This window comes from Brienomyrus brachyistius, unplaced genomic scaffold (assembly GCF_023856365.1).
Source record: "Brienomyrus brachyistius isolate T26 unplaced genomic scaffold, BBRACH_0.4 scaffold41, whole genome shotgun sequence".
In the NCBI taxonomy this organism is placed as follows: Eukaryota; Metazoa; Chordata; class Actinopteri; order Osteoglossiformes; family Mormyridae; genus Brienomyrus; species Brienomyrus brachyistius.
Genome location: NW_026042316.1, coordinates 1,670,241 through 1,681,806, shown reverse-complemented (window position 1 = coordinate 1,681,806; position 11,566 = coordinate 1,670,241).

Genomic DNA, 11,566 nt, shown 5'->3' with positions numbered 1-11,566 from the left:
AATCATGGTTCCGAATAGGTAGATGTCTTCAATGTCCTCCACGGAAAGAGCTGCCAGGCACACGACCCTCCACCGCTCCCATCCGTCCATCGTGTAGCCAGCAGCATACGTTCCTGCCAGACAGGTTCCCCCGAACCTAGGCTTCTCATCGAGAAGATGGTGTCAATTGCGTTGAGAGACCAGCTGATCAAATCCATCGTTTTACGTAGTTTGGAGAGCAGGGCTGAGAGAGTCTCTCAAGTATAAGACAGTAGACTAGACGAGACGAGAGGAGCGAAGCAGGGAAGATAAGGGGAGGGAGAGGGAGAGAAGTGCGACCGCCTCCGCTGAGAGCCATGCATGTTCTCCCCATGTCGCCGTGGGGTTTCCTCCGGGTACTCCGGTTTCCCCCCATAGTCCAAAAACATGCTGAGGCTAACTGCACTTGCTAAATTGCCCATAGGAATGCATGTGAGAGTGCATGGTGTGTGAGTGTGCCCTGCGATGGGCTGGCCCCCCATCCTGGGTTGTTCCCAGCCTCGTGCCCATTGCTTCCGGGATAGGCTCCGGACCTCCCGCGACCCAGTAGGATAAGCGGTTTGGAAAATGGATGGATGGATGGATGGAATGTGTATACATAATATTTAGTGTAGTAACTGCTTCTGGCCAACAGGGGGCCACAGGCAAACGTGTGATTTGAGTGGTGACAAATGCTGCTGCTACAGGTCATGGTCGGGCTCCTGCAATCATCCATCCATCCATGCATGGAGGAGAGCACCAACTTTTATGGAGGAATAAGAATCATTTCCTCTCTGCCCGCTTGACTGGGCTTGATAACTGGTCACTAGAACTGGCATTGAGGAGGTACCACGGCTCATCTGACATGCCCCTGCACCCTTCTGTGCCATCTGTGCAAGGCTGCGTTTTTTTATAACCTCTATGCAATATTTCTGAAGCCTAACCAAACCCCACTTCTTCCTTCCTACCACGGAATACAGTGCAGCACTACACACTGGACTACAGTCTATCAGGCAACACAGGGCACAAAGCTGGGTTCACCCGGGACCATCATGGGGCAAACCACCCTCCAGGCACTTTGGAGATACCCATCAGCCTCACTGTATGTCTTTGGACTGCAGGTGGAATCTAGAACTGCCAGATCCGTGCGTGAGAGAGAGAACATGCAAACTAGGAACACACAGGTCAGAAACAGGAACCAAGGTTCCTAAAATAAACTGGAGAAATGGCTCAGTGATTTCTTCCATCAGTAACTGGCATGCTGTATAGACAGTCCTCTGTATCGAAACTCAACCATAATCTGCGCCAAACATCCAGAAATATCCGCACTAATCACATCTCTTGTTTGCATCACTGACTGAGCTTGCAGGAGAGACCGCTGGAACGTACCAACTCCAATGAGGAACATAAAGTATGCTTCAGTTGTTAGTATGGCTATGGACTAGCTTCAAGTAGTTGCAACTTTTCCTCCTTAAAAGTAATATTACTGGTCCTCACGCTGTGGGTGTCTTCAGGGAAGGATCTAAATCTATATTTTCTGGGGGTGCCACTGAATGTCCATAGCTGGACAAATAATCATGCAAAAGCATTTATTTCCTATTATGAAATTGCTCAGGTTTGTTTTATTAATGTATTTACGAAACGGAAATTGTGCAACTTTTAAAAGAATAAGGGCATACATACATGTGGTAGTAAATATTCAGTGATTCTCATTTAGCATTTTGAGTCTCAGCTGTGAGCCTCAGAGCCCCATGTGTCTCAGGGTAAAGCAGATGCTATAAATCCTTTGGCTGTACAGCTGTCATGTTCTATTTCTGAGAATAATGTGTACAAAGAAGAGTGGAGTCAAAATCAACAAGCATGCAATGACATTAAACACCCAGATTACCTGCTAATCGCATACAGAAATGCCTCAAATTTAACCAAGGACGACATGTTCCAGGTCATTTTTCTGTCTGAAGAAATGCATGTAGACGCATACACAGTACTGAAGAAAAGTCGTAGGCAGTCAAAGAAAATGTTTAAAGCTATTTATGTGGCTAGAAAGTGTAGTAAAATGCTCAGAAAAAAAATAGTAAAACAAAAACTAACAAGAATTTGTTCTGTTCTCCAAAAAGTTACTGATATCTTGTTGGATGGCTAAATGGACACCACTTCAGTTCCTAAACCTCTATGAAGTTAAATTTTACCAGACAATTGAACGTTTGCGCCAGTACCTGTCCGATCCTGTCCTGTGTGTCTTGTGTCCTTTTGATCAGCAGGTGTCGCTCAGTGGGTTGAGTACATGGCTTAGAGGCTAAACCCCTCCAGTCATGAGTTCACCTCTTAAGGTTTTATTGGTTTTTGGTTTCCTTAGTATCTTTTGTCTCTCTTTGTGTCCCTGTTTAAGGTGTAACCTGCTTGTCTAACTTTGTTCTGCTTAGACTCTTATTCCAAGTCTTCTCTAGCGTTATTAACCCTTAGTGTTTAAGGTTTCTTAATTTCGGTCCTTGTTACGCCGTCTGCTTCTTGTTGTCCTGTGCTGATTGGTTATTTTAGTTGTTCCACACTGTTGCCCTGGTACAGTGGAGATAAAATGTACACATCCCTGTTAACATGCCAGGTTTTCATGATGTAAAAAAAAAAAATTGACCACAAGTCATTTCAAAACTTTTTCCACTTTTAACGTGACCTAAAATCTATACAATTCAACCAAAAAACAAAAATGTGTTTGGGGGGAAAAAATTTTAAACAAGAAAAGTACATAAGCTAGCTAAGTGCGCACACCCATAAACTAATACTATGTTGGAGCACCTTTTGATTTAATTACAGCATTCAGGCTTTTTGGGGACACACCTGCCATCAGTTAAGTGACTGATTAACCCCAAATAAAGCTCAGCTGTCCAGGTAGGTTCTCTCATGACCTTTACTCAGTTGTATCTTACACCAAAAGTCATATTTCACAGAAAGCTTAAAAAAAAACATGAAAAGGATCATATTGCAGAAAGGTGTGTCAGCAGGAAGGGCAAGTTTCCACGGCATTAGATACCATGAAACACACCGCAGAGTCACCAAGAACTGGACGTCCCTCCAAGATTGATAAAAAGACAAGAACTGGTCAATATATGTTTTATTATAGCATCTGGTCCTTTCACTCAGTCATACTGTTTAATGAAATACCGAAATAAAATTATATACATTTATAAAGAACAAACCGTATCATTAAAAATATCTTGCGTTATCAGAATGAAGCACGTACTGTAATTGAAGGGACATTTGGATACTGAAACCAACTGTGCAACACAGAGACGGCTGTGCTACAGGTACCACCAGACTTGTCTTTGAAATATTCCTGCACACACGCACTATATTATATATACATACATATAAATACACACATACATAGATACTGTAATAGCTTGGATTCAACCACGAGAGGGCAGTAGTAGCATATAGTTATAGGCAGCACAGGAGGGAAGTCGAAGAAGGCAACACAGTGAAGTTGAGTGTGTGTGCGTTAGACCCGGAGCTGAAGTTAATAAATATTGAACCTCATCATCCCCTAATGTGTCTCGGCGCACACACATACATATACACAGACGAGGTATAACAGAGGAAGCAGGATTATAAAACACACAGCAACATGAACACACAATGACCGAGTAAACAACTGAGCAGAGGCAGGCAGTTAAACAAGCCAACTGGGCTAATAAGAGGATCAAAGTGTGGGACATCAGACAATCGACCAATCACAGAGGGTGCAGGACAACGAGCAACGATTGGAACAATTACCAGGCACTGACCCTAGAAAACACAAACCACTAACTCTGAAGACTACACTGGGATAACAAGGAACAAAAATAAATGGAGCTAGACGAGAACAGCGGCCTGTACTACGAAGCGGAGTTACTGGCTTATCGGGGTATCTTGTCGAACTTGAGGTAGTCTGGGCAAAATGTAAGTGAACGAATATGAAGTCCATTTAAACTGCGGTACCTTAAATCCGACAAGTTACAGAAACTGCAGCTTGTGCAGTACATCTTAATGAAAGACTTCCAATTTCAGAGGGAATTAAACTGAAAATTGTAGTGACGTATCTTCAAATAATATCTGAGAAATCAAATACACAGCTCAGATTCCAAATTTAATTTAAAAGAACAAATTTCAGACATAAGGAATACATTTATGGAGTCTTCAATTTAGCAGCGCCCTCTAGTGGATTCGGTCGAAACGGCATCCCCTTTTAAGGAGGCACGGATCCTGCGAAGAAGCTGGAGAATTAGAAGACAACTTCAGCCTTGTCGCGGTATAACAAAACTTTGGTTGATAAGGTTGAGTTGACACTGCAGGTTCATTTCATACAAGTTTAATATATTTTCCCTAAGAAAGCACCCTGGAATAGTACTAATGAGGTAATCAACGCACATTGTACATTCTTTTACGTTATAACAGTAACACAATCTTTCGGCTATTGTGGCATTGCTCATCCCAAAAATCAATGACATACACACCAGGCATTTTAAAGAACGTATGCATACAAATAAAAAGCTGTGATACTACAAGCTGGGGAGGCGGGATCCTGCACCCGATCAGCGAAAATCTAATTTACGGTTAGATTATTCAAATTGCGTCTCATTTTTAGGCTCTCCTCAATCCTGATTGTGAAGCTTTCCTGCAGTGTTGTATTTACAGTGAACACCACATTCTTTCATTCCGCAGTCAAGCTGTCCCTTAAGCAACGTCTTATGGGATTGTTCTGGAAGCACGCCTAGAAAAGTACACACGTGTTCTCGTTGTAAGGTTTACCTTTGAAGTCTTCGCAAGATGCTAAGAGTCACCGTTACCACCCACCCAATAGACTGTAATGTCACAGCAATTTCCTTACGCTGCCACCGCCTCTTTTAACCGGTCAGGTCGTCGTCCCCAGATTCCTCACAAAAACCCACACAGAACACGGTAACAAATACACTTTCCTTTATTCTTTACTAAATATACTGTTCATAAAAGATACCAGGTTTAAGTGAATGCAGGCAGGAATACGGGTTATGCTATCTAACCTACGGAGCACCAAGCCAGCAGCTAGCGCCACCCACCATCATGCAGTGTTGCACACCCCCCAAAAGGTCTAAAGCAGGGATAGGTTAGACTTTAACATACCTCGTTATTATGCATAAATAAATGCTCAATACATAAAACACTCCCAATAAGCCACCCACTTTCCACGCTAAACCATAGTAAATATACCTCCCTAATCCCCCCTCTCTCTCTCTCTCTCTCTCTCTCTCTCACACACACACACACACACTCACAGGATCTAAGATTAAAACAACCACCGAACTTCCCTCTGTCCAGTAGCCGCCAAGACCATCCCGTATGTCCGTAGATCAGTCTGTGGGTATCTGCGTCCCAAAAGCCCACCGAAAACGCACACAAAGTCTTTCCACACGTCCCTCGCTGGTCACTCCATCCGAAACTCAATCCAACATGGCACAAAACATCCTTTCTTGTCAACTGAGCATCCAACACCGTCCCTGCCTCACGAAACAACCCCGCCGTCTCTCTCCCCTTCTTGCTTCTAAACAAGGTCCTCTACCCTTAAAACTTCCTCCAGGTGTCATTCAATCAAAATCAAGTCCAGCTAATCCTCTGAACCGCTAAACAGCCACCTGATGACATTTTCTCAATCACATGTCATCACAAGACTATGGGTGCGTTGGACTTAGGTCTGTGTGCAGCTGACGGGACGTGGAGCGCCATCTGCCGGCGGCCGCAGGGGTGGAGTAAAAACTACTGCTCGAAGTGTGCGAGACCTGACTGCGATAGCAGCACTGCCAGAAGGGTGTAGATGAATCTATACAAATAACACCTGCATGCACATTAAATTTACAATAACCAAGTCCTGGTACAAACTCTCAGCAGTGAAAAAAATTTACTATTGTATATAATGGCCCTGTATAAAAAGAGAGTTGCCAGGAAAAAGATCAAATACATTTATTCCAAGGATTAAGAGTTTATTGTCATGTACAAAATACATTGCAATTCGTACTTGAATGCCTTCCTCACAGACTAGACGATTAAACAAATAAAGCAGCACAACATTACAGTAACTAACAATAAATAAACCACTAACTTACGTGTACTATTAGAGCATTTATTTCATTTATTTAAACTTTATTTTTCCAGGTAAATTACCTGAAAGCCCGTTTTCACTGCTTTTTTTTACTCAAAGGAAAAGCCTATAGGAAAAATCTAAAACCTTTTAATTATACATGTACTTTATTTCTTTTTCCAAAGGTGATAAAACATTTGTCACAAAATACGCTCCGTGCATACATATGAACTAGTCCCTTAAAGTCCCTTTAAACATCGGTGTTACAAATTTTAACACAATTTTACAGAGCACCATGCAATACGTCTGCTCCATGTACCATTCATGAAAAGAATGGTATTTTAACTCAAATGAATTTACTAAACATCACATATATTGTTTTCTTACATTCAATGTTAGTTTTGTTTCTTTAGCAATGATTTGTCCCCGGCAATGAGCGTCTGCGATGACAGAAAGTTTCATAAATGCATAATTGTGTTAAATTAGAGTACAGGGCTAATAAGAAATATTTCTGAGCTAGTTATTAAGTGAACCACCTTAACTTTGGACATATAATGATAATAAAAATAATACTTAAAATTATTAGTATAATAATTATTATTATTATAGTAGTAGTATAAAAATATTGAAATGGGACCACGTCATTCAAAGGCAAACTAATATTGCAGGGGACTGCCCACAGATCCAAGTGAAAAATTTAATGGGGACCCACTGCCGCAAAAAAAAAAATATTAAAGCCCTTTCTGTCCTGGTTCCTAGTTCTTAAGTACATATGTGATTATCTGTAGTGGAGGTTCCTCAACTTAAGAATTAGAAAATCCCTTGTTAACTTTGTCTGCAAACCCTATTTTTAATTAAATGACTCACATCTGTACTGTCCTTCAGGGCTCTGTTAACCGGTGACTGGAAGGATTCAGGAAAACGGGACTACCACTTCCCAGGCGTTTCCCCAGATACGATGCAGCAGATCATCGAGTACGCCTACGCGTACTCTGTGCTCGTCACGACTGACAACGTGGAGAACCTCCTGGCGGCCGCCGATCAGCTGAACATCCTGGGCATTGTGCAGCTCTGTAGCTCATTGGATTCTGGCCCGCTAGTACGGAAATTGGGGAACCCTGTCCTACACTATCCATTGCACATACTTCTATGTTTGTGTCACGGTGAACTTTATCTGTAAATCTCCTACCTTGTGCCATGTGCTTCCTGTGGTCGGCTCCAGGTTCACTACGACCCTGTACTTTCTGGATCTCCATCTCAATCATGTACATCATGACACTCATCACTTTTGAATTGGTTTTCTTAGATATATATCTGTGGCGGCTACAATGGAGCTGATACACATGCTACTGTGGAGTGCTATGACCCACTCACTGGCGAATGGACCATAATCGCTCTCATGAGCACTCGCCCACGTGGCCTTAGGGTCGCTGCTTATCACGGGAAAATTTATGTGGTGACTCCTTTCTTGCACCTTGAACCATAGGTGACAAGTTTCAAGTTTTACCTATCTGTCTTTGCTACTGTCATGGATTGTGATTCCCTTAAACCAAACAAAATGTTCACTGTCAGAATAACTCACTGTGAAGGCTTATCTGAATGCATGTACAAAATATATACCACCCTCTTTAGCCTCCCTGCATTCATTTCTGGGTTATAAACGAATATGTTGGGGGACTCTGCTACAAGCTCGGGTAGTAAAGTTTCGATTTCTGATCACAGTTTTATATTCTCCAGTTCCAGACATAATTGTTGTTTTTGTCAGAGTCTGTTTAACTACAAATGGCATTTTTAGTAATAATAATAATAAAAGCAAAATATATGAGCATAAGGAGTCTTTTTTGAAGGCTCATGATTTTCCCCTAATTCTGCTGGTTTTCCCTCCACCCTAATCCCTGTCTTTGGTACAGTTAGGTTCACGTGTCTTTAACACAAATGAGTTATAAGCTTGTGAGACAATGGAAGCCTGCTTTCATAGGACTAAAATTCCTGAAAAGTTTGTGACTTTGGTAAAGCTGATATTTGCTTATCCTTTTGGTACCTGAGTGATCACTTGCTTTTGGTGTCTCCCCGGTGGGCGGTTCCAACGGGTCACATTACCTGCGGAGCGTCGAGGCCTATGACCCTGCGATGAACCACTGGCGTGCTGTGGCCCCCATGTTCACGGCACGAGGCCGTTTTGGCATCGCAGTGGTGGATGACCTCCTGTTTGTGATGGGCGGCTCTGATGACGTCTGGGTTACAACCAAGGTGGAGTGTTACGATGCGGGGACAGGCAGCTGGTTTAGCGCCCAGGACATGAGCAGAGCCAACAGAGACTTCAGCTGCTGCGTAGTGCCTGCGCACCCCCGCATCGTACAGCACGCTGCACCTCGGTAGTCCCATGGCCACCCAGGAGGAGATAAACCCACCTGCCTGGTGGGTAACCTCAAGTACACCCCCCTCAAATTCTTTCCCTAAATGTATAGTGCTTACAGAACACTGGGATACTTTCTTAGTTTTCTAAGAATGCTGCAATGTAACCACACAAAGGAAACATGTCACCAGGAGTCCGAGTATCAGATGATGGACATTTGTTCCTGTCATTTTCTGCTGTTCTTTTCTGAGACCATGATACCAATAGACACTGCTGCACTTTACCATACAGAGACATCTGGAAGCTGGGGAGGGCATCTGTGCTCCTTCAGCCACAGACAGACTGAGGCAGACGACAGGCAGGAGGACTGGAATAACAACAATTTAATTTGTCTTTCATTGATCATTGTTGACACACCACGAAATGTGAACAACGAAACAACGTTAAACAATATCGCTGGATGATTAAAATATAAATATATATATAATCAGCTGTGCTATGGAATTTGTGTGTGTGTTTTTTAGCTAAAGGGTTAAACAAACACTTAATTATATTCATCATACCATATATGAGTAACCCAGCCTTTGATCAGTTCCTTCACTCTATTGTTACAGATTTTCAGAAAACTACATCAGGATTATTGTTGTGTTTTGCATTTCATGTAAGATATAAAATCGAATCTGTATGTATGAAGTCAACCACCACACAGCGAATCTCCTCGGGATCCTGGCCGGCGATCCCCCAGGCAAATACACGGTCCAGTTCTACCAATCCATCGGCCATCCATCTGCCACAGCTACAGTAGGTGTTACATGTACGTGGGCGTCCCCTTGGTCTGGTCCAGCCGCTTGGGTCCTCAGCAATGAGGATCTTGCGACCCGGATCACCCTCAGGGAAACGCGCCACATGGCCGTAGTGCCCTAACTGACAATCCCTCACAATGCAGGTAATGTGCCCCCATTACCTGGAGATGCATGGCTTCATTGATCAAACTATCAATCCTCACTCAAGTTGGCACATTTGGTCTGAACAAATAAAATTTGCAGGTGGGGGACGAGATTGATCGTGTAACCCAAAAACACGGAAGAAACAAACACAAAAGCACCAGACTCTCGGGTTGGGGGATGGGTGTTGATATTGGAGTGCAAAATTAACACAGATGGAAGATGGACAAGTACTTTTGATTTGTGTCCTATTCTCAGTGTATGACGAATTATAATGGCTGTTTGTTAGCTGTTTGCATACTATCTTATGCGAAAACCGGATGACAGAATTCTGTTGTAGTCTAGCTGACTTAGCAAAAAAAATCCCTTACACTATAAGGATTATTATTATTATTATTTTTTTATTATTTAGGAAAGTCACCTTAGTGTAATTACAGAGTAATGCATTGCTTCCAAACAGCGATGTTGTGATAGACTATTCAATTAAATGCTTGTTATACATATAATTCTGAATATTTGATAAATTGGGCAAAATCATATGTTTGTTTTAAACATGAAAATGATGCATGCATGTATCAGAGTTTTATAGTGGGTTTCTATTCAGGGGCACTTCTGAAACATTTTGGAGCACCCTCTGCCACTGCCACCGCCCAAGATGAGGAGCCGTCCACCTCCTCAGCCACATATGTGTCTCCACAAATGTCGGATCCCGAGGATGAAGAGCCAATAGCAGCCACTTCAGGTGTGATTGTGCGTAGCCTGAGTGTGTGTGTGTGTCGCAAAATATTTTGCAACGACTGTTCCGGCACGATGAATGCTGTGTATTCAAAATAACTTGTGTATACTAATGCAAATGTATGCTCATAGAAATGCCTGGAGCTCAACCCCCTGAGGATGAGCTCCTGCCTACAAAACCTGCAAACTGGCCTTCAGATATCACTGACAGCATTCGAATACAGCTGGTTTGCAAAGGACCAAGTAAGGTAGCACCTGACTTTGTTTTTCCTAGAAATGAGGGTGATGGAAGAAGTTGCCACCAGCAGTATTTTAAGAAAACACTAGTTAGCGGTGAAAAGATGCCTAAAAGCTGGCTAGTATATTCTGAGAAAAACAACAGCCTTTTTTGCTTTTTTTTGTTTTCTAAAAGACACATCAGTTTAACAAGTTCTGGGCTGATAGATTGGAAGCATGCCAGTTCTCTTCTCACCTCACGTGACAATAGTCCTGAACACCATAACTCCATGAAAGCATGGAAAGAGATGGTAGTGAGGATTAAAAATGGTGAAACAATTAACAAACAAGAGATGGCACTTCTGCAGGCTGAGAAAATAAGATGGAAAGCAGCGCTGACTCGTCTCACTGCTATCATTCAATTCTCTCGCAACTACAGGGCAACAGGCTTTGCATCTGCACAAATGTCAGCCAAGGATATGTGTGAGGACATGAACGTAGAGGCTGTTCTACAGCAGAAAAGACAGAGATCTACAAAGCGGCACTTCTCTCACAAATCATTTGATGAGCCATTGAGTGATGACTTAAAGAAGCTGGAGGTGACCTTTTTTAATGTTGTTGTTGATGCTGCAGTGTCTTCCATCCAAGAGAGATTCACCACATTGGAAAATGTGGGAGAGAAATCTGGAGGACTGACACATTTTCCAAATCTCTCAAATGATGACCTCACTGAACAGTGTAAGACCCTCGGTGCTACTTAGCTTTTTCAGGACCAATCAGACTTGGATGCCGGAGAGCTTGCACAGGAGATTAAGAATTCGTCTGACTTACCATCAAAATCTATGACCTGTCTTGAGCTGCTGAACTTTGTGCATGACAGCGAACTCTCAGAAATATACCCAAATTTGTGCATTGCTCTGAGAATTGCAGTTACTCTACCTGTAACTGTGGCTTCAGCAGAGAGGAGCTTTTCAAAGCTGAAACTTGTGAAGACATATCTGAGGTCCACTATGTCTCAGGAACGCCTCACTGGCCTTGCCATCATCAGCATTAATCATGCAATTGCTGGCCAGATTTCATATGACATTATTGATGACTTTGCATCAAGGAAGGCAAGGAAGGTCCTGATTTAGATGACAATTATTTCATATCACTGTGTGTTGTGCGAAGTGCAATCATGTTAATTGTGTCATTTAGGAATGCCTCATTTTAATTGTATCTGCCTTTTAT